Source organism: Crinia signifera, unplaced genomic scaffold, assembly GCF_055691185.1.
Source record: "Crinia signifera unplaced genomic scaffold, ASM5569118v1 HAP2_SCAFFOLD_129, whole genome shotgun sequence".
NCBI lineage: Eukaryota > Metazoa > Chordata > Amphibia > Anura > Myobatrachidae > Crinia > Crinia signifera.
The window spans coordinates 358,521-384,934 of record NW_028142022.1 but is presented as its reverse complement, the minus strand read 5'-3'; the positions used below and the strand labels follow the sequence as shown (position 1 = coordinate 384,934).

Sequence of the window (26,414 nt, the reverse complement as noted above, 5' to 3'; positions counted from 1 at the left end):
AAAATAGTTTGCTTCATCCTTTGGCAAAGTCGAAAGAAGAAGTTAAAGTCCGGATCTTCTAAACAACTGTGGTGGACAATAAAATCGGTCATCAGAATCCAGTTCGGTGGACTTTTCTCTGAAGAAGCCGGGCAAGATATTATCTGACCTCTATGCATAGGTAACTATAGACATATATTAAATATTGTAGTCGATTACACTCAACAATACAAACTGTTCTTCGTCCCTAAAATTGTTAGTATGGCATCCTTGCTTATTTTGTGCTGTTTGGCACAGTACCACATGTTAGTATGGAGCGGTCTGCATCTGGAGCCAGTTCTGAGTCTCCTGGGGGTGGGCCAGTTCTGAGCTTGACACCTCGGAACTGTGCTCTGCCTCAGATTCCAATTCTGCAGACTGGGGACAGTTCTGAGTCTCTGGGGCTGGTCCAGCGCCCCATTTCTGATGCTTGATCATGCAGGCTGGAGTGCCTGTGGCTGGTTCCAGGTACTACCCGGCCGGGGGCACTTGTCAGGTGTCAGTTTCTGAGTTCTCAGTTTACAGGTTCCAGTTTTGCGCCTTCAGTTATACTACTCAGCGCTGCGTTCTTGGCCCCAGATTCCATTTCTGCAGCTGGTTCCAGTTATGAGTTTCCAAGGTTGGTTCCATTTATGAGTTTTTGTAGCTCGTCAAGGTTCTCAGTGCTTCAAGTACTGAGTGCTGAGCTGCAGGTTCCATTTATGAGTTCTTAGCTTTGGGTTCCATTTCTGCGTTCTGCTTCAGGTGCCAGCTCTTAGCATCCTTTGACCCATGTAGATGACAAGCCACTTTCAGTCATGAGTGCCGCCCAACCGGCCGCCAGATTTTTCACCACGCCTTCTATTTTTCTACAGCATTTCTTCTCGTTGTAATAGTTTGTATTGTTGGGTGTAACCAGTTTTCAGAATCCCTTCATCCATCAGTAGAGCATACTGCTGTGCCATGCATCATGGCATTTTGTTAATTTCCAAATGTTCAGTCCATGTGGCATCATGCTTTGTGATGCTATACTGGAAGCTGCCTTCCTGGCAGTTTCAGTCCTATGTGCAGCTTGTTTTTCCTCAATATATAAAGGTTTCTATGACTATTTTGGTCATAAACTCACAAGTATGGCATCATGCTTTGTGATGCTATACTGGAAGCTGCCTTCCTGGCAGTTTCAGTCCTGGAATCTGCGTTCCCCTAAAATGCAAATAGCTTGTATTTTTGGGTGTAATCTATTATCAGCATCACTAATTCCATTAGTATGGCGGCAGACTGTCTGATGCTTTGGTGTATGGCACCGTACAACTTGGTATTAACAGTTATGTGCTTACTGATGTCGGTACCCGATCCAGCTGCGTTTTCCTTGATCTCCTAATAGAGAACACCCAGCCATACAAACTATTTTCAGTGTCCTATGTCCAGCTTGTATTTTCTTAGAATCCAAAGGTTTTTATGAACATTTTGATCATAAAACCAGAAGTACTGTATGGCATCATGCTTTGTGATGCTATACTGGAAGCTGCCTTCCTGGCAGTTTCAGTCCTCTGTGCAGCTTGTTTTTCCTCAATATATAAAGGTTTCTATGACTATTTTGGTCATAAACTCACAAGTATGGCATCATGCTTTGTGATGCTATACTGGAAGCTGCCTTCCTGGCAGTTTCAGTCCTATGTGCAGCTTGTTTTTCCTCAATATATAAAGGTTTCTATGACTATTTTGGTCATAAACTCACAAGTATGGCATCATGCTTTGTGATGCTATACTGGAAGCTGCCTTCCTGGCAGTTTCAGTCCTATGTGCAGCTTGTTTTTCCTCAATACATAAAGGTTTCTATGACTTTTGGTCATAAACTCACAAGTATGGCATCATGCTTTGTGATGCTATACTGGAAGCTGCCTTCCTGGCAGTTTCAGTCCTGGAATCTGCGTTCCCCTAAAATGCAAATAGCTTGTATTTTTGGGTGTAATCTATTATCAGCATCACTAATTCCATTAGTATGGCGGCAGACTGTCTGATGCTTTGGTGTATGGCACCGTACAACTTGGTATTAACAGTTATGTGCTTACTGATGTCGGTACCCGATCCAGCTGCGTTTTCCTTGATCTCCTAATAGAGAACACCCAGCCATACAAACTATTTTCAGTGTCCTATGTCCAGCTTGTATTTTCTTAGAATCCAAAGGTTTTTATGAACATTTTGATCATAAAACCAGAAGTACTGTATGGCATCATGCTTTGTGATGCTATACTGGAAGCTGCCTTCCTGGCAGTTTCAGTCCTATGTGCAGCTTGTTTTTCCTCAATATATAAAGGTTTCTATGACTATTTTGGTCATAAACTCACAAGTATGGCATCATGCTTTGTGATGCTATACTGGAAGCTGCCTTCCTGGCAGTTTCAGTCCTATGTGCAGCTTGTTTTTCCTCAATATATAAAGGTTTCTATGACTATTTTGGTCATAAACTCACAAGTATGGCATCATGCTTTGTGATGCTATACTGGAAGCTGCCTTCCTGGCAGTTTCAGTCCTATGTGCAGCTTGTTTTTCCTCAATATATAAAGGTTTCTATGACTATTTTGGTCATAAACTCACAAGTACGGCATCATGCTTTGTGATGCTATACTGGAAGCTGCCTTCCTGGCAGTTTCAGTCCTATGTGCAGCTTGTTTTTCCTCAATATATAAAGGTTTCTATGACTATTTTGGTCATAAACTCACAAGTATGGCATCATGCTTTGTGATGCTATACTGGAAGCTGCCTTCCTGGCAGTTTCAGTCCTATGTGCAGCTTGTTTTTCCTCAATATATAAAGGTTCTTATGACTATTTTGGTCATAAACTCACAAGTATGGCATCATGCTTTGTGATGCTATACTGGAAGCTGCCTTCCTGGCAGTTTCAGTCCTGGAATCTGCGTTCCCCTAAAATGCAAATAGCTTGTATTTTTGGGTGTAATCTATTATCAGCATCACTAATTCCATTAGTATGGCGGCTGACTGTCTGATGCTTTGGTGTATGGCACCGTACAACTTGGTATTAACAGTTATGTGCTTACTGATGTCGGTACCCGATCCAGCTGCGTTTTCCTTGATCTCCTAATAGAGAACACCCAGCCATACAAACTATTTTCAGTGTCCTATGTCCAGCTTGTATTTTCTTAGAATCCAAAGGTTTTTATGAACATTTTTATCATAAAACCAGAAGTACTGTATGGCATCATGCTTTGTGATGCTATACTGGAAGCTGCCTTCCTGGCAGTTTCAGTCCTCTGTGCAGCTTGTTTTTCCTCAATATATAAAGGTTTCTATGACTATTTTGGTCATAAACTCACAAGTATGGCATCATGCTTTGTGATGCTATACTGGAAGCTGCCTTCCTGGCAGTTTCAGTCCTATGTGCAGCTTGTTTTTCCTCAATATATAAAGGTTTCTATGACTATTTTGGTCATAAACTCACAAGTATGGCATCATGCTTTGTGATGCTATACTGGAAGCTACCTTCCTGGCAGTTTCAGTCCTATGTGCAGCTTGTTTTTCCTCAATATATAAAGGTTTCTATGACTATTTTGGTCATAAACTCACAAGTATGGCATCATGCTTTGTGATGCTATACTGGAAGCTGCCTTCCTGGCAGTTTCAGTCCTATGTGCAGCTTGTTTTTCCTCAATATATAAAGGTTTCTATGACTATTTTGGTCATAAACTCACAAGTATGGCATCATGCTTTGTGATGCTATACTGGAAGCTGCCTTCCTGGCAGTTTCAGTCCTATGTGCAGCTTGTTTTTCCTCAATATATAAAGGTTTCTATGACTTTTGGTCATAAACTCACAAGTATGGCATCATGCTTTGTGATGCTATACTGGAAGCTGCCTCCCTGGCAGTTTCAGTCCTATGTGCAGCTTGTTTTCTCAATATACAAAGGTTTCTGTGAATGTTTCAGTCATTCCAAAAGTATGGCAGCATGATTTGTTGTGCTGTAACCTACCTCTCTTGAGTTTGCAGCAATGTAATGTGCCAGCTTTTCCTTACTATACTATAGAAAGGTTCCCCATCTTAGTCTTTAAGTTTAGATTCACTGTTTATCCAGTTCTGTATGTTGACATCCTTTAAGGCATTTTCCAAGTTTACTTTTAACTTTATTTTCTTTAGCATTAACTATAATTATTACCCCTTCTTACTTAGGGGAGCTACTCTTCTCGGTTCCTGAAAGAAAATGGTTTTCTTCATCCATTTGCAATGCAGCAAGAGAGCCAATGTCTTCAATCACTGTGGAAATCATGGATGTCATGGTGGTGGACATTACAAGCGTGTTTAAGGAATCAGTGCTGCAGATGTCTCTGATGCTGTACAAGAAGTTTTCGGACTTCAATGCACAGGTAAATATAGCAAGTTTCACATTACGGTCTTCCTTTCGTATCATAATCTATCCCATTTCCTGCTTGGTTACATTTCAAATCTTGTATGTATTTCAGAATGTTTAGTCTCTATGGTGTGGCATTGTGCCTTCATGAGGTTGTTTTTTTTTTTAACATCCAGCTTACTTTTCAACAATATACTAATAGTTTAAAGTGCGTGGGTTAAGTTTTCAGTATGCAATCGTGCTGTGCATTTTGGGGCCATGCGCCATCGTGTTGTGCTGTGTGATTATTTTCTAGACTTCATTTCACTGCTTGCCTCACTTTTAAAATCCAAATTGTTTTTTATTTATTTTTTTTCCTTTCTAAACGTATGTGGTGTGCTGTAATGTTTCCGTTTGCAGTATGTTTCTTTCTTGGTGTCATTTATTAATTGTGGTGTGCCAAAAGACCTTTTCAGGACTAGTTAAGTCTCTAAACTATATAAAACTCTTTCCTCTTCTTTCTATGGCAGCTACTCTATAGAATATCTAAATTTTTTGGGTCACTCAAAGAAAATGGCTTAATCAACTGGCGAAGTTAGAAGACCATGGCAATATCTATAAACGCTAAAGATGACTTTTTGGTGGACATTACAAACAGACATCGGGGTACATTGCTGCAAACTTTTGTGTCTGTGAAGCTGATGGAGGAGATGATTATTGACTTCAACGCACAGGTAAATATTTTTGCTACATTTTACGTATCGGTCCTTTTTCATTTGCTTTCATTTAAAACCTAATTGTTTGAAATTCTGGGTTAAACCAGATTTCCGCCTCCCCACAACCATCAGTAGAGCATTATGTTGTGCCGTATGGTGCCGTGCGACATGGCATTTTGCTGTATGGTTCCATTCCTAACGTTCCACCTCATTTTCATCTAAACTTTATGTAAAACCCTAATATTTTGAAATTCTGGGTTAAACCAGGTTTCTGCCTCCCTACAACCATCCGAGTGGTTCCATTCCTAACCTTCCACCTCATTTTCATCTAAACTTTATGTAAAACCCTAATATATTGAAATTCTGGGTTAAACCAGATTTCCGCCTCCCTACAGCCATCAGTAGAGCATTATGTTGTGCCGTATGGTGCCGTGCGACATGGCATTTTGCTGTATGGTTCCATTCCTAACGTTCCACCTCATTTTCATCTAAACTTTATGTAAAACCCTAATATTTTGAAATTCTGGGTTAAACCAGATTTCCGCCTCCCCACAACCATCAGTAGAGCATTATGTTGTGCCGTATGGTGCCGTGCGACATGGCATTTTGCTGTATGGTTCCATTCCTAACGTTCCACCTCATTTTCATCTAAACTTTATGTAAAACCCTAATATTTTGAAATTCTGGGTTAAACCAGATTTCCGCCTCCCTACAGCCATCAGTAGAGCATTATGTTGTGCCGTATGGTGCCGTGCGACATGGCATTTTGCTGTATGGTTCCATTCCTAACGTTCCACCTCCTTTTCATCTAAACTTTATTTAAAACCCTAATATTTTGAAATTCTGGGTTAAACCAGATTTCCGCCTCCCCACAACCATCAGTAGAGCATTATGTTGTGCCGTATGGTGCCGTGCGACATGGCATTTTGCTGTATGGTTCCATTCCTAACGTTCCACCTCATTTTCATCTAAACTTTATGTAAAACCCTAATATTTTGAAATTCTGGGTTAAACCAGGTTTCTGCCTCCCTACAACCATCCGAGTGGTTCCATTCCTAACCTTCCACCTCATTTTCATCTAAACTTTATGTAAAACCCTAATATTTTGAAATTCTGGGTTAAACCAGATTTCCGCCTCCCTACAGCCATCAGTAGAGCATTATGTTGTGCCGTATGGTGCCGTGCGACATGGCATTTTGCTGTATGGTTCCATTCCTAACGTTCCACCTCCTTTTCATCTAAACTTTATTTAAAACCCTAATATTTTGAAATTCTGGGTTAAACCAGATTTCCGCCTCCCTGCATCCATCCGAGTATGGTTCCATTCGTAACGTTCCACCTCATTTTCATCTATCCTTTATTAAAACCCTAATATTTTGAAATTCTGGGTTAAACCGGATTTCCGCCTCCCCACAACCATCAGTAGAGCATTATGTTGTGCCGTATGGTGCCGTGCGACATGGCATTTTGCTGTATGGTTCCATTCCTAAAGTTCCACCTTATTTTCATCAACTTTATTTAAAACCCTAATATTTTGAACTTCTGGGTTAAACCAGATTTCCACCTAACTACAGCCATCAGTAGAGCATTATGTTGTGCCGTGCGACATGGCTTATTGCTGTATGGTTCCATTCCTAACGTTCCACCTTAATTTCATCTATCCTTTATTTAAAACCCTAATATTTTCCATTTCTGGGTTAAACCAGATTTCCCCCTCCCCACAACCATCAGAGTATGGTTCCATTCCTAACGTTTCACCTCCTTTTCATCTAACCTTTTATTTAAATCCCTAATATTTTGAAATTCTGGGTTAAACCAGATTTCTTCCTCCCCACAACCATCAGTAGAGCATTATGTTGTGCCGTATGGTGCCGTGCGACATGGCATTTTGCTGTATGGTTCCATTCCTAACGTTTCACCTCCTTTTCATCTAACCTTTTATTTAAATTCCTAATATTTTGAAATTCTGGGTTAAACCAGATTTCCGCCTCCCCACAACCATCAGTAGAGCATTATGTTGTGCCGTATGGTGCCGTGCGACATGGCATTTTGCTGTATGGCCGTTTCCTTCTGTTCAGTCTCTATTTACAGTTTGCGTTCATTTCAAATCCTTAGTTTATATTTGTAGGTTAAACCAGATTTCAATGCCCATCTAAAACCTTCATTGCGTCCCTTCCCTCTAAAACCTTTATTGCCTCCCGTACCCCCTAAAATCTTTGGCGCGTCCCATACCCCTTAAAACCTTCACTGCTTCCCGTCCTGTCCCATCCCCCTACAACCGTCAGTAGAGCATCATGCTGGTTTAGCTTAATATCCAAAGGTATGTTGACCTCATGTCTTGGGTTTTCACCAATTTTGCATGCAAGTATTATGTTTACTAGTTTTTCTACTTTACCCTAGGGCAGCTCCTATATTAAATAATGAGATCTTTGGATACCTGAAAGAAAATAGTTTGCTTCATCCTTTGGCAAAGTCGAAAGAAGAAGTTAAAGTCCGGATCTTCTAAACAACTGTGGTGGACAATAAAATCGGTCATCAGAATCCAGTTCGGTGGACTTTTCTCTGAAGAAGCCGGGCAAGATATTATCTGACCTCTATGCATAGGTAACTATAGACATATATTAAATATTGTAGTCGATTACACTCAACAATACAAACTGTTCTTCGTCCCTAAAATTGTTAGTATGGCATCCTTGCTTATTTTGTGCTGTTTGGCACAGTACCACATGTTAGTATGGAGCGGTCTGCATCTGGAGCCAGTTCTGAGTCTCCTGGGGGTGGGCCAGTTCTGAGCTTGACACCTCGGAACTGTGCTCTGCCTCAGATTCCAATTCTGCAGACTGGGGACAGTTCTGAGTCTCTGGGGCTGGTCCAGCGCCCCATTTCTGATGCTTGATCATGCAGGCTGGAGTGCCTGTGGCTGGTTCCAGGTACTACCCGGCCGGGGGCACTTGTCAGGTGTCAGTTTCTGAGTTCTCAGTTTACAGGTTCCAGTTTTGCGCCTTCAGTTATACTACTCAGCGCTGCGTTCTTGGCCCCAGATTCCATTTCTGCAGCTGGTTCCAGTTATGAGTTTCCAAGGTTGGTTCCATTTATGAGTTTTTGTAGCTCGTCAAGGTTCTCAGTGCTTCAAGTACTGAGTGCTGAGCTGCAGGTTCCATTTATGAGTTCTTAGCTTTGGGTTCCATTTCTGCGTTCTGCTTCAGGTGCCAGCTCTTAGCATCCTTTGACCCATGTAGATGACAAGCCACTTTCAGTCATGAGTGCCGCCCAACCGGCCGCCAGATTTTTCACCACGCCTTCTATTTTTCTACAGCATTTCTTCTCGTTGTAATAGTTTGTATTGTTGGGTGTAACCAGTTTTCAGAATCCCTTCATCCATCAGTAGAGCATACTGCTGTGCCATGCATCATGGCATTTTGTTAATTTCCAAATGTTCAGTCCATGTGGCATCATGCTTTGTGATGCTATACTGGAAGCTGCCTTCCTGGCAGTTTCAGTCCTATGTGCAGCTTGTTTTTCCTCAATATATAAAGGTTTCTATGACTATTTTGGTCATAAACTCACAAGTATGGCATCATGCTTTGTGATGCTATACTGGAAGCTGCCTTCCTGGCAGTTTCAGTCCTGGAATCTGCGTTCCCCTAAAATGCAAATAGCTTGTATTTTTGGGTGTAATCTATTATCAGCATCACTAATTCCATTAGTATGGCGGCAGACTGTCTGATGCTTTGGTGTATGGCACCGTACAACTTGGTATTAACAGTTATGTGCTTACTGATGTCGGTACCCGATCCAGCTGCGTTTTCCTTGATCTCCTAATAGAGAACACCCAGCCATACAAACTATTTTCAGTGTCCTATGTCCAGCTTGTATTTTCTTAGAATCCAAAGGTTTTTATGAACATTTTGATCATAAAACCAGAAGTACTGTATGGCATCATGCTTTGTGATGCTATACTGGAAGCTGCCTTCCTGGCAGTTTCAGTCCTCTGTGCAGCTTGTTTTTCCTCAATATATAAAGGTTTCTATGACTATTTTGGTCATAAACTCACAAGTATGGCATCATGCTTTGTGATGCTATACTGGAAGCTGCCTTCCTGGCAGTTTCAGTCCTATGTGCAGCTTGTTTTTCCTCAATATATAAAGGTTTCTATGACTATTTTGGTCATAAACTCACAAGTATGGCATCATGCTTTGTGATGCTATACTGGAAGCTGCCTTCCTGGCAGTTTCAGTCCTATGTGCAGCTTGTTTTTCCTCAATACATAAAGGTTTCTATGACTTTTGGTCATAAACTCACAAGTATGGCATCATGCTTTGTGATGCTATACTGGAAGCTGCCTTCCTGGCAGTTTCAGTCCTGGAATCTGCGTTCCCCTAAAATGCAAATAGCTTGTATTTTTGGGTGTAATCTATTATCAGCATCACTAATTCCATTAGTATGGCGGCAGACTGTCTGATGCTTTGGTGTATGGCACCGTACAACTTGGTATTAACAGTTATGTGCTTACTGATGTCGGTACCCGATCCAGCTGCGTTTTCCTTGATCTCCTAATAGAGAACACCCAGCCATACAAACTATTTTCAGTGTCCTATGTCCAGCTTGTATTTTCTTAGAATCCAAAGGTTTTTATGAACATTTTGATCATAAAACCAGAAGTACTGTATGGCATCATGCTTTGTGATGCTATACTGGAAGCTGCCTTCCTGGCAGTTTCAGTCCTATGTGCAGCTTGTTTTTCCTCAATATATAAAGGTTTCTATGACTATTTTGGTCATAAACTCACAAGTATGGCATCATGCTTTGTGATGCTATACTGGAAGCTGCCTTCCTGGCAGTTTCAGTCCTATGTGCAGCTTGTTTTTCCTCAATATATAAAGGTTTCTATGACTATTTTGGTCATAAACTCACAAGTATGGCATCATGCTTTGTGATGCTATACTGGAAGCTGCCTTCCTGGCAGTTTCAGTCCTATGTGCAGCTTGTTTTTCCTCAATATATAAAGGTTTCTATGACTATTTTGGTCATAAACTCACAAGTACGGCATCATGCTTTGTGATGCTATACTGGAAGCTGCCTTCCTGGCAGTTTCAGTCCTATGTGCAGCTTGTTTTTCCTCAATATATAAAGGTTTCTATGACTATTTTGGTCATAAACTCACAAGTATGGCATCATGCTTTGTGATGCTATACTGGAAGCTGCCTTCCTGGCAGTTTCAGTCCTATGTGCAGCTTGTTTTTCCTCAATATATAAAGGTTCTTATGACTATTTTGGTCATAAACTCACAAGTATGGCATCATGCTTTGTGATGCTATACTGGAAGCTGCCTTCCTGGCAGTTTCAGTCCTGGAATCTGCGTTCCCCTAAAATGCAAATAGCTTGTATTTTTGGGTGTAATCTATTATCAGCATCACTAATTCCATTAGTATGGCGGCTGACTGTCTGATGCTTTGGTGTATGGCACCGTACAACTTGGTATTAACAGTTATGTGCTTACTGATGTCGGTACCCGATCCAGCTGCGTTTTCCTTGATCTCCTAATAGAGAACACCCAGCCATACAAACTATTTTCAGTGTCCTATGTCCAGCTTGTATTTTCTTAGAATCCAAAGGTTTTTATGAACATTTTTATCATAAAACCAGAAGTACTGTATGGCATCATGCTTTGTGATGCTATACTGGAAGCTGCCTTCCTGGCAGTTTCAGTCCTCTGTGCAGCTTGTTTTTCCTCAATATATAAAGGTTTCTATGACTATTTTGGTCATAAACTCACAAGTATGGCATCATGCTTTGTGATGCTATACTGGAAGCTGCCTTCCTGGCAGTTTCAGTCCTATGTGCAGCTTGTTTTTCCTCAATATATAAAGGTTTCTATGACTATTTTGGTCATAAACTCACAAGTATGGCATCATGCTTTGTGATGCTATACTGGAAGCTACCTTCCTGGCAGTTTCAGTCCTATGTGCAGCTTGTTTTTCCTCAATATATAAAGGTTTCTATGACTATTTTGGTCATAAACTCACAAGTATGGCATCATGCTTTGTGATGCTATACTGGAAGCTGCCTTCCTGGCAGTTTCAGACCTATGTGCAGCTTGTTTTTCCTCAATATATAAAGGTTTCTATGACTATTTTGGTCATAAACTCACAAGTATGGCATCATGCTTTGTGATGCTATACTGGAAGCTGCCTTCCTGGCAGTTTCAGTCCTGGAATCTGCGTTCCCCTAAAATGCAAATAGCTTGTATTTTTGGGTGTAATCTATTATCAGCATCACTAATTCCATTAGTATGGCGGCTGACTGTCTGATGCTTTGGTGTATGGCACCGTACAACTTGGTATTAACAGTTATGTGCTTACTGATGTCGGTACCCGATCCAGCTGCGTTTTCCTTGATCTCCTAATAGAGAACACCCAGCCATACAAACTATTTTCAGTGTCCTATGTCCAGCTTGTATTTTCTTAGAATCCAAAGGTTTTTATGAACATTTTTATCATAAAACCAGAAGTACTGTATGGCATCATGCTTTGTGATGCTATACTGGAAGCTGCCTTCCTGGCAGTTTCAGTCCTCTGTGCAGCTTGTTTTTCCTCAATATATAAAGGTTTCTATGACTATTTTGGTCATAAACTCACAAGTATGGCATCATGCTTTGTGATGCTATACTGGAAGCTGCCTTCCTGGCAGTTTCAGTCCTATGTGCAGCTTGTTTTTCCTCAATATATAAAGGTTTCTATGACTATTTTGGTCATAAACTCACAAGTATGGCATCATGCTTTGTGATGCTATACTGGAAGCTACCTTCCTGGCAGTTTCAGTCCTATGTGCAGCTTGTTTTTCCTCAATATATAAAGGTTTCTATGACTATTTTGGTCATAAACTCACAAGTATGGCATCATGCTTTGTGATGCTATACTGGAAGCTGCCTTCCTGGCAGTTTCAGTCCTATGTGCAGCTTGTTTTTCCTCAATATATAAAGGTTTCTATGACTATTTTGGTCATAAACTCACAAGTATGGCATCATGCTTTGTGATGCTATACTGGAAGCTGCCTTCCTGGCAGTTTCAGTCCTATGTGCAGCTTGTTTTTCCTCAATATATAAAGGTTTCTATGACTTTTGGTCATAAACTCACAAGTATGGCATCATGCTTTGTGATGCTATACTGGAAGCTGCCTCCCTGGCAGTTTCAGTCCTATGTGCAGCTTGTTTTCTCAATATACAAAGGTTTCTGTGAATATTTCAGTCATTCCAAAAGTATGGCAGCATGATTTGTTGTGCTGTAACCTACCTCTCTTGAGTTTGCAGCAATGTAATGTGCCAGCTTTTCCTTACTATACTATAGAAAGGTTCCCCATCTTAGTCTTTAAGTTTAGATTCACTGTTTATCCAGTTCTGTATGTTGACATCCTTTAAGGCATTTTCCAAGTTTACTTTTAACTTTATTTTCTTTAGCATTAACTATAATTATTACCCCTTCTTACTTAGGGGAGCTACTCTTCTCGGTTCCTGAAAGAAAATGGTTTTCTTCATCCATTTGCAATGCAGCAAGAGAGCCAATGTCTTCAATCACTGTGGAAATCATGGATGTCATGGTGGTGGACATTACAAGCGTGTTTAAGGAATCAGTGCTGCAGATGTCTCTGATGCTGTACAAGAAGTTTTCGGACTTCAATGCACAGGTAAATATAGCAAGTTTCACATTACGGTCTTCCTTTCGTATCATAATCTATCCCATTTCCTGCTTGGTTACATTTCAAATCTTGTATGTATTTCAGAATGTTTAGTCTCTATGGTGTGGCATTGTGCCTTCATGAGGTTGTTTTTTTTTTTAACATCCAGCTTACTTTTCAACAATATACTAATAGTTTAAAGTGCGTGGGTTAAGTTTTCAGTATGCAATCGTGCTGTGCATTTTGGGGCCATGCGCCATCGTGTTGTGCTGTGTGATTATTTTCTAGACTTCATTTCACTGCTTGCCTCACTTTTAAAATCCAAATTGTTTTTATTTATTTTTTTTCCTTTCTAAACGTATGTGGTGTGCTGTAATGTTTCCGTTTGCAGTATGTTTCTTTCTTGGTGTCATTTATTAATTGTGGTGTGCCAAAAGACATTTTCAGGACTAGTTAAGTCTCTAAACTATATAAAACTCTTTCCTCTTCTTTCTATGGCAGCTACTCTATAGAATATCTAAATTTTTTGGGTCACTCAAAGAAAATGGCTTAATCAACTGGCGAAGTTAGAAGACCATGGCAATATCTATAAACGCTAAAGATGACTTTTTGGTGGACATTACAAACAGACATCGGGGTACATTGCTGCAAACTTTTGTGTCTGTGAAGCTGATGGAGGAGATGATTATTGACTTCAACGCACAGGTAAATATTTTTGCTACATTTTACGTATCGGTCCTTTTTCATTTGCTTTCATTTAAAACCTAATTGTTTGAAATTCTGGGTTAAACCAGATTTCCGCCTCCCCACAACCATCAGTAGAGCATTATGTTGTGCCGTATGGTGCCGTGCGACATGGCATTTTGCTGTATGGTTCCATTCCTAACGTTCCACCTCATTTTCATCTAAACTTTATGTAAAACCCTAATATTTTGAAATTCTGGGTTAAACCAGGTTTCTGCCTCCCTACAACCATCCGAGTGGTTCCATTCCTAACCTTCCACCTCATTTTCATCTAAACTTTATGTAAAACCCTAATATATTGAAATTCTGGGTTAAACCAGATTTCCGCCTCCCTACAGCCATCAGTAGAGCATTATGTTGTGCCGTATGGTGCCGTGCGACATGGCATTTTGCTGTATGGTTCCATTCCTAACGTTCCACCTCATTTTCATCTAAACTTTATGTAAAACCCTAATATTTTGAAATTCTGGGTTAAACCAGGTTTCTGCCTCCCTACAACCATCCGAGTGGTTCCATTCCTAACCTTCCACCTCATTTTCATCTAAACTTTATGTAAAACCCTAATATATTGAAATTCTGGGTTAAACCAGATTTCCGCCTCCCTACAGCCATCAGTAGAGCATTATGTTGTGCCGTATGGTGCCGTGCGACATGGCATTTTGCTGTATGGTTCCATTCCTAACGTTCCACCTCATTTTCATCTAAACTTTATGTAAAACCCTAATATTTTGAAATTCTGGGTTAAACCAGATTTCCGCCTCCCCACAACCATCAGTAGAGCATTATGTTGTGCCGTATGGTGCCGTGCGACATGGCATTTTGCTGTATGGTTCCATTCCTAACGTTCCACCTCATTTTCATCTAAACTTTATGTAAAACCCTAATATTTTGAAATTCTGGGTTAAACCAGATTTCCGCCTCCCTACAGCCATCAGTAGAGCATTATGTTGTGCCGTATGGTGCCGTGCGACATGGCATTTTGCTGTATGGTTCCATTCCTAACGTTCCACCTCCTTTTCATCTAAACTTTATTTAAAACCCTAATATTTTGAAATTCTGGGTTAAACCAGATTTCCGCCTCCCCACAACCATCAGTAGAGCATTATGTTGTGCCGTATGGTGCCGTGCGACATGGCATTTTGCTGTATGGTTCCATTCCTAACGTTCCACCTCATTTTCATCTAAACTTTATGTAAAACCCTAATATTTTGAAATTCTGGGTTAAACCAGGTTTCTGCCTCCCTACAACCATCCGAGTGGTTCCATTCCTAACCTTCCACCTCATTTTCATCTAAACTTTATGTAAAACCCTAATATTTTGAAATTCTGGGTTAAACCAGATTTCCGCCTCCCTACAGCCATCAGTAGAGCATTATGTTGTGCCGTATGGTGCCGTGCGACATGGCATTTTGCTGTATGGTTCCATTCCTAACGTTCCACCTCCTTTTCATCTAAACTTTATTTAAAACCCTAATATTTTGAAATTCTGGGTTAAACCAGATTTCCCCCTCCCTGCATCCATCCGAGTATGGTTCCATTCGTAACGTTCCACCTCATTTTCATCTATCCTTTATTAAAACCCTAATATTTTGAAATTCTGGGTTAAACCGGATTTCCGCCTCCCCACAACCATCAGTAGAGCATTATGTTGTGCCGTATGGTGCCGTGCGACATGGCATTTTGCTGTTTGGTTCCATTCCTAAAGTTCCACCTTATTTTCATCAACTTTATTTAAAACCCTAATATTTTGAACGTCTGGGTTAAACCAGATTTCCGCCTAACTACAGCCATCAGTAGAGCATTATGTTGTGCCGTGCGACATGGCTTATTGCTGTATGGTTCCATTCCTAACGTTCCACCTTAATTTCATCTATCCTTTATTTAAAACCCTAATACTTTCCATTTCTGGGTTAAACCAGATTTCCCCCTCCCCACAACCATCAGAGTATGGTTCCATTCCTAACGTTTCACCTCCTTTTCATCTAACCTTTTATTTAAATCCCTAATATTTTGAAATTCTGGGTTAAACCAGATTTCTTCCTCCCCACAACCATCAGTAGAGCATTATGTTGTGCCGTATGGTGCCGTGCGACATGGCATTTTGCTGTATGGTTCCATTCCTAACGTTTCACCTCCTTTTCATCTAACCTTTTATTTAAATTCCTAATATTTTGAAATTCTGGGTTAAACCAGATTTCCGCCTCCCCACAACCATCAGTAGAGCATTATGTTGTGCCGTATGGTGCCGTGCGACATGGCATTTTGCTGTATGGCCGTTTCCTTCTGTTCAGTCTCTATTTACAGTTTGCGTTCATTTCAAATCCTTAGTTTATATTTGTAGGTTAAACCAGATTTCAATGCCCATCTAAAACCTTCATTGCGTCCCTTCCCTCTAAAACCTTTATTGCCTCCCGTACCCCCTAAAATCTTTGGCGCGTCCCATACCCCTTAAAACCTTCACTGCTTCCCGTCCTGTCCCATCCCCCTACAACCGTCAGTAGAGCATCATGCTGGTTTAGCTTAATATCCAAAGGTATGTTGACCTCATGTCTTGGGTTTTCACCAATTTTGCATGCAAGTATTATGTTTACTAGTTTTTCTACTTTACCCTAGGGCAGCTCCTATATTAAATAATGAGATCTTTGGATACCTGAAAGAAAATAGTTTGCTTCATCCTTTGGCAAAGTCGAAAGAAGAAGTTAAAGTCCTGATCTTCTAAACAACTGTGGTGGACAATAAAATCGGTCATCAGAATCCAGTTCGGTGGACTTTTCTCTGAAGAAGCCGGGCAAGATATTATCTGACCTCTATGCATAGGTAACTATAGACATATATTAAATATTGTAGTCGATTACACTCAACAATACAAACTGTTCTTCGTCCCTAAAATTGTTAGTATGGCATCCTTGCTTATTTTGTGCTGTTTGGCACAGTACCACATGTTAGTATGGAGCGGTCTGCATCTGGAGCCAGTTCTGAGTCTCCTGGGGGTGGGCCAGTTCTGAGCTTGACACCTCGGAACTGTGCTCTGCCTCAGATTCCAATTCTGCAGACTGGGGACAGTTCTGAGTCTCTGGGGCTGGTCCAGCGCCCCATTTCTGATGCTTGATCATGCAGGCTGGAGTGCCTGTGGCTGGTTCCAGGTACTACCCGGCCGGGGGCACTTGTCAGGTGTCAGTTTCTGAGTTCTCAGTTTACAGGTTCCAGTTTTGCGCCTTCAGTTATACTACTCAGCGCTGCGTTCTTGGCCCCAGATTCCATTTCTGCAGCTGGTTCCAGTTATGAGTTTCCAAGGTTGGTTCCATTTATGAGTTTTTGTAGCTCGTCAAGGTTCTCAGTGCTTCAAGTACTGAGTGCTGAGCTGCAGGTTCCATTTATGAGTTCTTAGCTTTGGGTTCCATTTCTGCGTTCTGCTTCAGGTGCCAGCTCTTAGCATCCTTTGACCCATGTAGATGACAAGCCACTTTCAGTCATGAGTGCCGCCCAACCGGCCGCCAGATTTTTCACCACGCCTTCTATTTTTCTACAGCATTTCTTCTCGTTGTAATAGTTTGTATTGTTGGGTGTAACCAGTTTTCAGAATCCCTTCATCCATCAGTAGAGCATACTGCTGTGCCATGCATCATGGCATTTTGTTAATTTCCAAATGTTCAGTCCATGTGGCATCATGCTTTGTGATGCTATACTGGAAGCTGCCTTCCTGGCAGTTTCAGTCCTATGTGCAGCTTGTTTTTCCTCAATATATAAAGGTTTCTATGACTATTTTGGTCATAAACTCACAAGTATGGCATCATGCTTTGTGATGCTATACTGGAAGCTGCCTTCCTGGCAGTTTCAGTCCTGGAATCTGCGTTCCCCTAAAATGCAAATAGCTTGTATTTTTGGGTGTAATCTATTATCAGCATCACTAATTCCATTAGTATGGCGGCAGACTGTCTGATGCTTTGGTGTATGGCACCGTACAACTTGGTATTAACAGTTATGTGCTTACTGATGTCGGTACCCGATCCAGCTGCGTTTTCCTTGATCTCCTAATAGAGAACACCCAGCCATACAAACTATTTTCAGTGTCCTATGTCCAGCTTGTATTTTCTTAGAATCCAAAGGTTTTTATGAACATTTTGATCATAAAACCAGAAGTACTGTATGGCATCATGCTTTGTGATGCTATACTGGAAGCTGCCTTCCTGGCAGTTTCAGTCCTCTGTGCAGCTTGTTTTTCCTCAATATATAAAGGTTTCTATGACTATTTTGGTCATAAACTCACAAGTATGGCATCATGCTTTGTGATGCTATACTGGAAGCTGCCTTCCTGGCAGTTTCAGTCCTATGTGCAGCTTGTTTTTCCTCAATATATAAAGGTTTCTATGACTATTTTGGTCATAAACTCACAAGTATGGCATCATGCTTTGTGATGCTATACTGGAAGCTGCCTTCCTGGCAGTTTCAGTCCTATGTGCAGCTTGTTTTTCCTTAATACATAAAGGTTTCTATGACTTTTGGTCATAAACTCACAAGTATGGCATCATGCTTTGTGATGCTATACTGGAAGCTGCCTTCCTGGCAGTTTCAGTCCTGGAATCTGCGTTCCCCTAAAATGCAAATAGCTTGTATTTTTGGGTGTAATCTATTATCAGCATCACTAATTCCATTAGTATGGCGGCAGACTGTCTGATGCTTTGGTGTATGGCACCGTACAACTTGGTATTAACAGTTATGTGCTTACTGATGTCGGTACCCGATCCAGCTGCGTTTTCCTTGATCTCCTAATAGAGAACACCCAGCCATACAAACTATTTTCAGTGTCCTATGTCCAGCTTGTATTTTCTTAGAATCCAAAGGTTTTTATGAACATTTTGATCATAAAACCAGAAGTACTGTATGGCATCATGCTTTGTGATGCTATACTGGAAGCTGCCTTCCTGGCAGTTTCAGTCCTATGTGCAGCTTGTTTTTCCTCAATATATAAAGGTTTCTATGACTATTTTGGTCATAAACTCACAAGTATGGCATCATGCTTTGTGATGCTATACTGGAAGCTGCCTTCCTGGCAGTTTCAGTCCTATGTGCAGCTTGTTTTTCCTCAATATATAAAGGTTTCTATGACTATTTTGGTAATAAACTCACAAGTATGGCATCATGCTTTGTGATGCTATTCTGGAAGCTGCCTTCCTGGCAGTTTCAGTCCTGGAATCTGCGTTCCCCTAAAATGCAAATAGCTTGTATTTTTGGGTGTAATCTATTATCAGCATCACTAATTCCATTAGTATGGCGGCAGACTGTCTGATGCTTTGGTGTATGGCACCGTACAACTTGGTATTAACAGTTATGTGCTTACTGATGTCGGTACCCGATCCAGCTGCTTTTTCCTTGATCTCCTAATAGAGAACACCCAGCCATACAAACTATTTTCAGTGTCCTATGTCCAGCTTGTATTTTCTTAGAATCCAAAGGTTTTTATGAACATTTTGATCATAAAACCAGAAGTACTGTATGGCATCATGCTTTGTGATGCTATACTGGAAGCTGCCTTCCTGGCAGTTTCAGTCCTATGTGCAGCTTGTTTTTCCTCAATATATAAAGGTTTCTATGACCATTTTGGTCATAAACTCACAAGTATGGCATCATGCTTTGTGATGCTATACTGGAAGCTGCCTTCCTGGCAGTTTCAGTCCTATGTGCAGCTTGTTTTTCCTCAATATATAAAGGTTTCTATGACTATTTTGGTCATAAACTCACAAGTACGGCATCATGCTTTGTGATGCTATACTGGAAGCTGCCTTCCTGGCAGTTTCAGTCCTATGTGCAGCTTGTTTTTCCTCAATATATAAAGGTTCTTATGACTATTTTGGTCATAAACTCACAAGTATGGCATCATGCTTTGTGATGCTATACTGGAAGCTGCCTTCCTGGCAGTTTCAGTCCTGGAATCTGCGTTCCCCTAAAATGCAAATAGCTTGTATTTTTGGGTGTAATCTATTATCAGCATCACTAATTCCATTAGTATGGCGGCTGACTGTCTGATGCTTTGGTGTATGGCACCGTACAACTTGGTATTAACAGTTATGTGCTTACTGATGTCGGTACCCGATCCAGCTGCGTTTTCCTTGATCTCCTAATAGAGAACACCCAGCCATACAAACTATTTTCAGTGTCCTATGTCCAGCTTGTATTTTCTTAGAATCCAAAGGTTTTTATGAACATTTTTATCATAAAACCAGAAGTACTGTATGGCATCATGCTTTGTGATGCTATACTGGAAGCTGCCTTCCTGGCAGTTTCAGTCCTCTGTGCAGCTTGTTTTTCCTCAATATATAAAGGTTTCTATGACTATTTTGGTCATAAACTCACAAGTATGGCATCATGCTTTGTGATGCTATACTGGAAGCTGCCTTCCTGGCAGTTTCAGTCCTATGTGCAGCTTGTTTTTCCTCAATATATAAAGGTTTCTATGACTATTTTGGTCATAAACTCACAAGTATGGCATCATGCTTTGTGATGCTATACTGGAAGCTACCTTCCTGGCAGTTTCAGTCCTATGTGCAGCTTGTTTTTCCTCAATATATAAAGGTTTCTATGACTATTTTGGTCATAAACTCACAAGTATGGCATCATGCTTTGTGATGCTATACTGGAAGCTGCCTTCCTGGCAGTTTCAGTCCTATGTGCAGCTTGTTTTTCCTCAATATATAAAGGTTTCTATGACTATTTTGGTCATAAACTCACAAGTATGGCATCATGCTTTGTGATGCTATACTGGAAGCTGCCTTCCTGGCAGTTTCAGTCCTATGTGCAGCTTGTTTTTCCTCAATATATAAAGGTTTCTATGACTTTTGGTCATAAACTCACAAGTATGGCATCATGCTTTGTGATGCTATACTGGAAGCTGCCTCCCTGGCAGTTTCAGTCCTATGTGCAGCTTGTTTTCTCAATATACAAAGGTTTCTGTGAATATTTCAGTCATTCCAAAAGTATGGCAGCATGATTTGTTGTGCTGTAACCTACCTCTCTTGAGTTTGCAGCAATGTAATGTGCCAGCTTTTCCTTACTATACTATAGAAAGGTTCCCCATCTTAGTCTTTAAGTTTAGATTCACTGTTTATCCAGTTCTGTATGTTGACATCCTTTAAGGCATTTTCCAAGTTTACTTTTAACTTTATTTTCTTTAGCATTAACTATAATTATTACCCCTTCTTACTTAGGGGAGCTACTCTTCTCGGTTCCTGAAAGAAAATGGTTTTCTTCATCCATTTGCAATGCAGCAAGAGAGCCAATGTCTTCAATCACTGTGGAAATCATGGATGTCATGGTGGTGGACATTACAAGCGTGTTTAAGGAATCAGTGCTGCAGATGTCTCTGATGCTGTACAAGAAGTTTTCGGACTTCAATGCACAGGTAAATATAGCAAGTTTCACATTACGGTCTTCCTTTCGTATCATAATCTATCCCATTTCCTGCTTGGTTACATTTCAAATCTTGTATGTATTTCAGAATGTTTAGTCTCTATGGTGTGGCATTGTGCCTTCATGAGGTTGTTTTTTTTTTTAACATCCAGCTTACTTTTCAACAATATACTAATAGTTTAAAGTGCGTGGGTTAAGTTTTCAGTATGCAATCGTGCTGTGCATTTTGGGGCCATGCGCCATCGTGTTGTGCTGTGTGATTATTTTCTAGACTTCATTTCACTGCTTGCCTCACTTTTAAAATCCAAATTGTTTTTATTTATTTTTTTTCCTTTCTAAACGTATGTGGTGTGCTGTAATGTTTCCGTTTGCAGTATGTTTCTTTCTTGGTGTCATTTATTAATTGTGGTGTGCCAAAAGACATTTTCAGGACTAGTTAAGTCTCTAAACTATATAAAACTCTTTCCTCTTCTTTCTATGGCAGCTACTCTATAGAATATCTAAATTTTTTGGGTCACTCAAAGAAAATGGCTTAATCAACTGGCGAAGTTAGAAGACCATGGCAATATCTATAAACGCTAAAGATGACTTTTTGGTGGACATTACAAACAGACATCGGGGTACATTGCTGCAAACTTTTGTGTCTGTGAAGCTGATGGAGGAGATGATTATTGACTTCAACGCACAGGTAAATATTTTTGCTACATTTTACGTATCGGTCCTTTTTCATTTGCTTTCATTTAAAACCTAATTGTTTGAAATTCTGGGTTAAACCAGATTTCCGCCTCCCCACAACCATCAGTAGAGCATTATGTTGTGCCGTATGGTGCCGTGCGACATGGCATTTTGCTGTATGGTTCCATTCCTAACGTTCCACCTCATTTTCATCTAAACTTTATGTAAAACCCTAATATTTTGAAATTCTGGGTTAAACCAGGTTTCTGCCTCCCTACAACCATCCGAGTGGTTCCATTCCTAACCTTCCACCTCATTTTCATCTAAACTTTATGTAAAACCCTAATATATTGAAATTCTGGGTTAAACCAGATTTCCGCCTCCCTACAGCCATCAGTAGAGCATTATGTTGTGCCGTATGGTGCCGTGCGACATGGCATTTTGCTGTATGGTTCCATTCCTAACGTTCCACCTCATTTTCATCTAAACTTTATGTAAAACCCTAATATTTTGAAATTCTGGGTTAAACCAGGTTTCTGCCTCCCTACAACCATCCGAGTGGTTCCATTCCTAACCTTCCACCTCATTTTCATCTAAACTTTATGTAAAACCCTAATATATTGAAATTCTGGGTTAAACCAGATTTCCGCCTCCCTACAGCCATCAGTAGAGCATTATGTTGTGCCGTATGGTGCCGTGCGACATGGCATTTTGCTGTATGGTTCCATTCCTAACGTTCCACCTCATTTTCATCTAAACTTTATGTAAAACCCTAATATTTTGAAATTCTGGGTTAAACCAGATTTCCGCCTCCCCACAACCATCAGTAGAGCATTATGTTGTGCCGTATGGTGCCGTGCGACATGGCATTTTGCTGTATGGTTCCATTCCTAACGTTCCACCTCATTTTCATCTAAACTTTATGTAAAACCCTAATATTTTGAAATTCTGGGTTAAACCAGATTTCCGCCTCCCTACAGCCATCAGTAGAGCATTATGTTGTGCCGTATGGTGCCGTGCGACATGGCATTTTGCTGTATGGTTCCATTCCTAACGTTCCACCTCCTTTTCATCTAAACTTTATTTAAAACCCTAATATTTTGAAATTCTGGGTTAAACCAGATTTCCGCCTCCCCACAACCATCAGTAGAGCATTATGTTGTGCCGTATGGTGCCGTGCGACATGGCATTTTGCTGTATGGTTCCATTCCTAACGTTCCACCTCATTTTCATCTAAACTTTATGTAAAACCCTAATATTTTGAAATTCTGGGTTAAACCAGGTTTCTGCCTCCCTACAACCATCCGAGTGGTTCCATTCCTAACCTTCCACCTCATTTTCATCTAAACTTTATGTAAAACCCTAATATTTTGAAATTCTGGGTTAAACCAGATTTCCGCCTCCCTACAGCCATCAGTAGAGCATTATGTTGTGCCGTATGGTGCCGTGCGACATGGCATTTTGCTGTATGGTTCCATTCCTAACGTTCCACCTCCTTTTCATCTAAACTTTATTTAAAACCCTAATATTTTGAAATTCTGGGTTAAACCAGATTTCCCCCTCCCTGCATCCATCCGAGTATGGTTCCATTCGTAACGTTCCACCTCATTTTCATCTATCCTTTATTAAAACCCTAATATTTTGAAATTCTGGGTTAAACCGGATTTCCGCCTCCCCACAACCATCAGTAGAGCATTATGTTGTGCCGTATGGTGCCGTGCGACATGGCATTTTGCTGTTTGGTTCCATTCCTAAAGTTCCACCTTATTTTCATCAACTTTATTTAAAACCCTAATATTTTGAACGTCTGGGTTAAACCAGATTTCCGCCTAACTACAGCCATCAGTAGAGCATTATGTTGTGCCGTGCGACATGGCTTATTGCTGTATGGTTCCATTCCTAACGTTCCACCTTAATTTCATCTATCCTTTATTTAAAACCCTAATACTTTCCATTTCTGGGTTAAACCAGATTTCCCCCTCCCCACAACCATCAGAGTATGGTTCCATTCCTAACGTTTCACCTCCTTTTCATCTAACCTTTTATTTAAATCCCTAATATTTTGAAATTCTGGGTTAAACCAGATTTCTTCCTCCCCACAACCATCAGTAGAGCATTATGTTGTGCCGTATGGTGCCGTGCGACATGGCATTTTGCTGTATGGTTCCATTCCTAACGTTTCACCTCCTTTTCATCTAACCTTTTATTTAAATTCCTAATATTTTGAAATTCTGGGTTAAACCAGATTTCCGCCTCCCCACAACCATCAGTAGAGCATTATGTTGTGCCGTATGGTGCCGTGCGACATGGCATTTTGCTGTATGGCCGTTTCCTTCTGTTCAGTCTCTATTTACAGTTTGCGTTCATTTCAAATCCTTAGTTTATATTTGTAGGTTAAACCAGATTTCAATGCCCATCTAAAACCTTCATTGCGTCCCTTCCCTCTAAAACCTTTATTGCCTCCCGTACCCCCTAAAATCTTTGGCGCGTCCCATACCCCTTAAAACCTTCACTGCTTCCCGTCCTGTCCCATCCCCCTACAACCGTCAGTAGAGCATCATGCTGGTTTAGCTTAATATCCAAAGGTATGTTGACCTCATGTCTTGGGTTTTCACCAATTTTGCATGCAAGTATTATGTTTACTAGTTTTTCTACTTTACCCTAGGGCAGCTCCTATATTAAATAATGAGATCTTTGGATACCTGAAAGAAAATAGTTTGCTTCATCCTTTGGCAAAGTCGAAAGAAGAAGTTAAAGTCCTGATCTTCTAAACAACTGTGGTGGACAATAAAATCGGTCATCAGAATCCAGTTCGGTGGACTTTTCTCTGAAGAAGCCGGGCAAGATATTATCTGACCTCTATGCATAGGTAACTATAGACATATATTAAATATTGTAGTCGATTACACTCAACAATACAAACTGTTCTTCGTCCCTAAAATTGTTAGTATGGCATCCTTGCTTATTTTGTGCTGTTTGGCACAGTACCACATGTTAGTATGGAGCGGTCTGCATCTGGAGCCAGTTCTGAGTCTCCTGGGGGTGGGCCAGTTCTGAGCTTGACACCTCGGAACTGTGCTCTGCCTCAGATTCCAATTCTGCAGACTGGGGACAGTTCTGAGTCTCTGGGGCTGGTCCAGCGCCCCATTTCTGATGCTTGATCATGCAGGCTGGAGTGCCTGTGGCTGGTTCCAGGTACTACCCGGCCGGGGGCACTTGTCAGGTGTCAGTTTCTGAGTTCTCAGTTTACAGGTTCCAGTTTTGCGCCTTCAGTTATACTACTCAGCGCTGCGTTCTTGGCCCCAGATTCCATTTCTGCAGCTGGTTCCAGTTATGAGTTTCCAAGGTTGGTTCCATTTATGAGTTTTTGTAGCTCGTCAAGGTTCTCAGTGCTTCAAGTACTGAGTGCTGAGCTGCAGGTTCCATTTATGAGTTCTTAGCTTTGGGTTCCATTTCTGCGTTCTGCTTCAGGTGCCAGCTCTTAGCATCCTTTGACCCATGTAGATGACAAGCCACTTTCAGTCATGAGTGCCGCCCAACCGGCCGCCAGATTTTTCACCACGCCTTCTATTTTTCTACAGCATTTCTTCTCGTTGTAATAGTTTGTATTGTTGGGTGTAACCAGTTTTCAGAATCCCTTCATCCATCAGTAGAGCATACTGCTGTGCCATGCATCATGGCATTTTGTTAATTTCCAAATGTTCAGTCCATGTGGCATCATGCTTTGTGATGCTATACTGGAAGCTGCCTTCCTGGCAGTTTCAGTCCTATGTGCAGCTTGTTTTTCCTCAATATATAAAGGTTTCTATGACTATTTTGGTCATAAACTCACAAGTATGGCATCATGCTTTGTGATGCTATACTGGAAGCTGCCTTCCTGGCAGTTTCAGTCCTGGAATCTGCGTTCCCCTAAAATGCAAATAGCTTGTATTTTTGGGTGTAATCTATTATCAGCATCACTAATTCCATTAGTATGGCGGCAGACTGTCTGATGCTTTGGTGTATGGCACCGTACAACTTGGTATTAACAGTTATGTGCTTACTGATGTCGGTACCCGATCCAGCTGCGTTTTCCTTGATCTCCTAATAGAGAACACCCAGCCATACAAACTATTTTCAGTGTCCTATGTCCAGCTTGTATTTTCTTAGAATCCAAAGGTTTTTATGAACATTTTGATCATAAAACCAGAAGTACTGTATGGCATCATGCTTTGTGATGCTATACTGGAAGCTGCCTTCCTGGCAGTTTCAGTCCTCTGTGCAGCTTGTTTTTCCTCAATATATAAAGGTTTCTATGACTATTTTGGTCATAAACTCACAAGTATGGCATCATGCTTTGTGATGCTATACTGGAAGCTGCCTTCCTGGCAGTTTCAGTCCTATGTGCAGCTTGTTTTTCCTCAATATATAAAGGTTTCTATGACTATTTTGGTCATAAACTCACAAGTATGGCATCATGCTTTGTGATGCTATACTGGAAGCTGCCTTCCTGGCAGTTTCAGTCCTATGTGCAGCTTGTTTTTCCTTAATACATAAAGGTTTCTATGACTTTTGGTCATAAACTCACAAGTATGGCATCATGCTTTGTGATGCTATACTGGAAGCTGCCTTCCTGGCAGTTTCAGTCCTGGAATCTGCGTTCCCCTAAAATGCAAATAGCTTGTATTTTTGGGTGTAATCTATTATCAGCATCACTAATTCCATTAGTATGGCGGCAGACTGTCTGATGCTTTGGTGTATGGCACCGTACAACTTGGTATTAACAGTTATGTGCTTACTGATGTCGGTACCCGATCCAGCTGCGTTTTCCTTGATCTCCTAATAGAGAACACCCAGCCATACAAACTATTTTCAGTGTCCT

General features: G+C 40.8%; 1 long non-coding RNA gene across 7 annotated transcripts in view; it reads left to right on the top strand.

Moving 5' to 3' along the window:
* Nucleotides 1-6: 6 nt before the first annotated feature.
* The window catches only part of LOC146052836 (uncharacterized), a 52,550-nt gene continuing 26,142 nt past the window's right edge, over nt 7-26,414 (top strand). For 6 of the 7 annotated variants that reach the window (XR_014467698.1, XR_014467697.1, XR_014467694.1 and 3 more), the window contains exons 1-7: nt 7-160; nt 4,184-4,377; nt 4,871-5,074; nt 12,546-12,739; nt 13,232-13,435; nt 20,677-20,870; nt 21,363-21,566. This is a non-coding gene — a long non-coding RNA (uncharacterized LOC146052836). Of the gene's footprint in view, nt 161-4,183; nt 4,378-4,870; nt 5,075-7,443; nt 7,661-12,545; nt 12,740-13,231; nt 13,436-20,676; nt 20,871-21,362; nt 21,567-26,414 lie in introns of those variants that run through there. The other variant, XR_014467699.1, reaches the window with a different exon arrangement.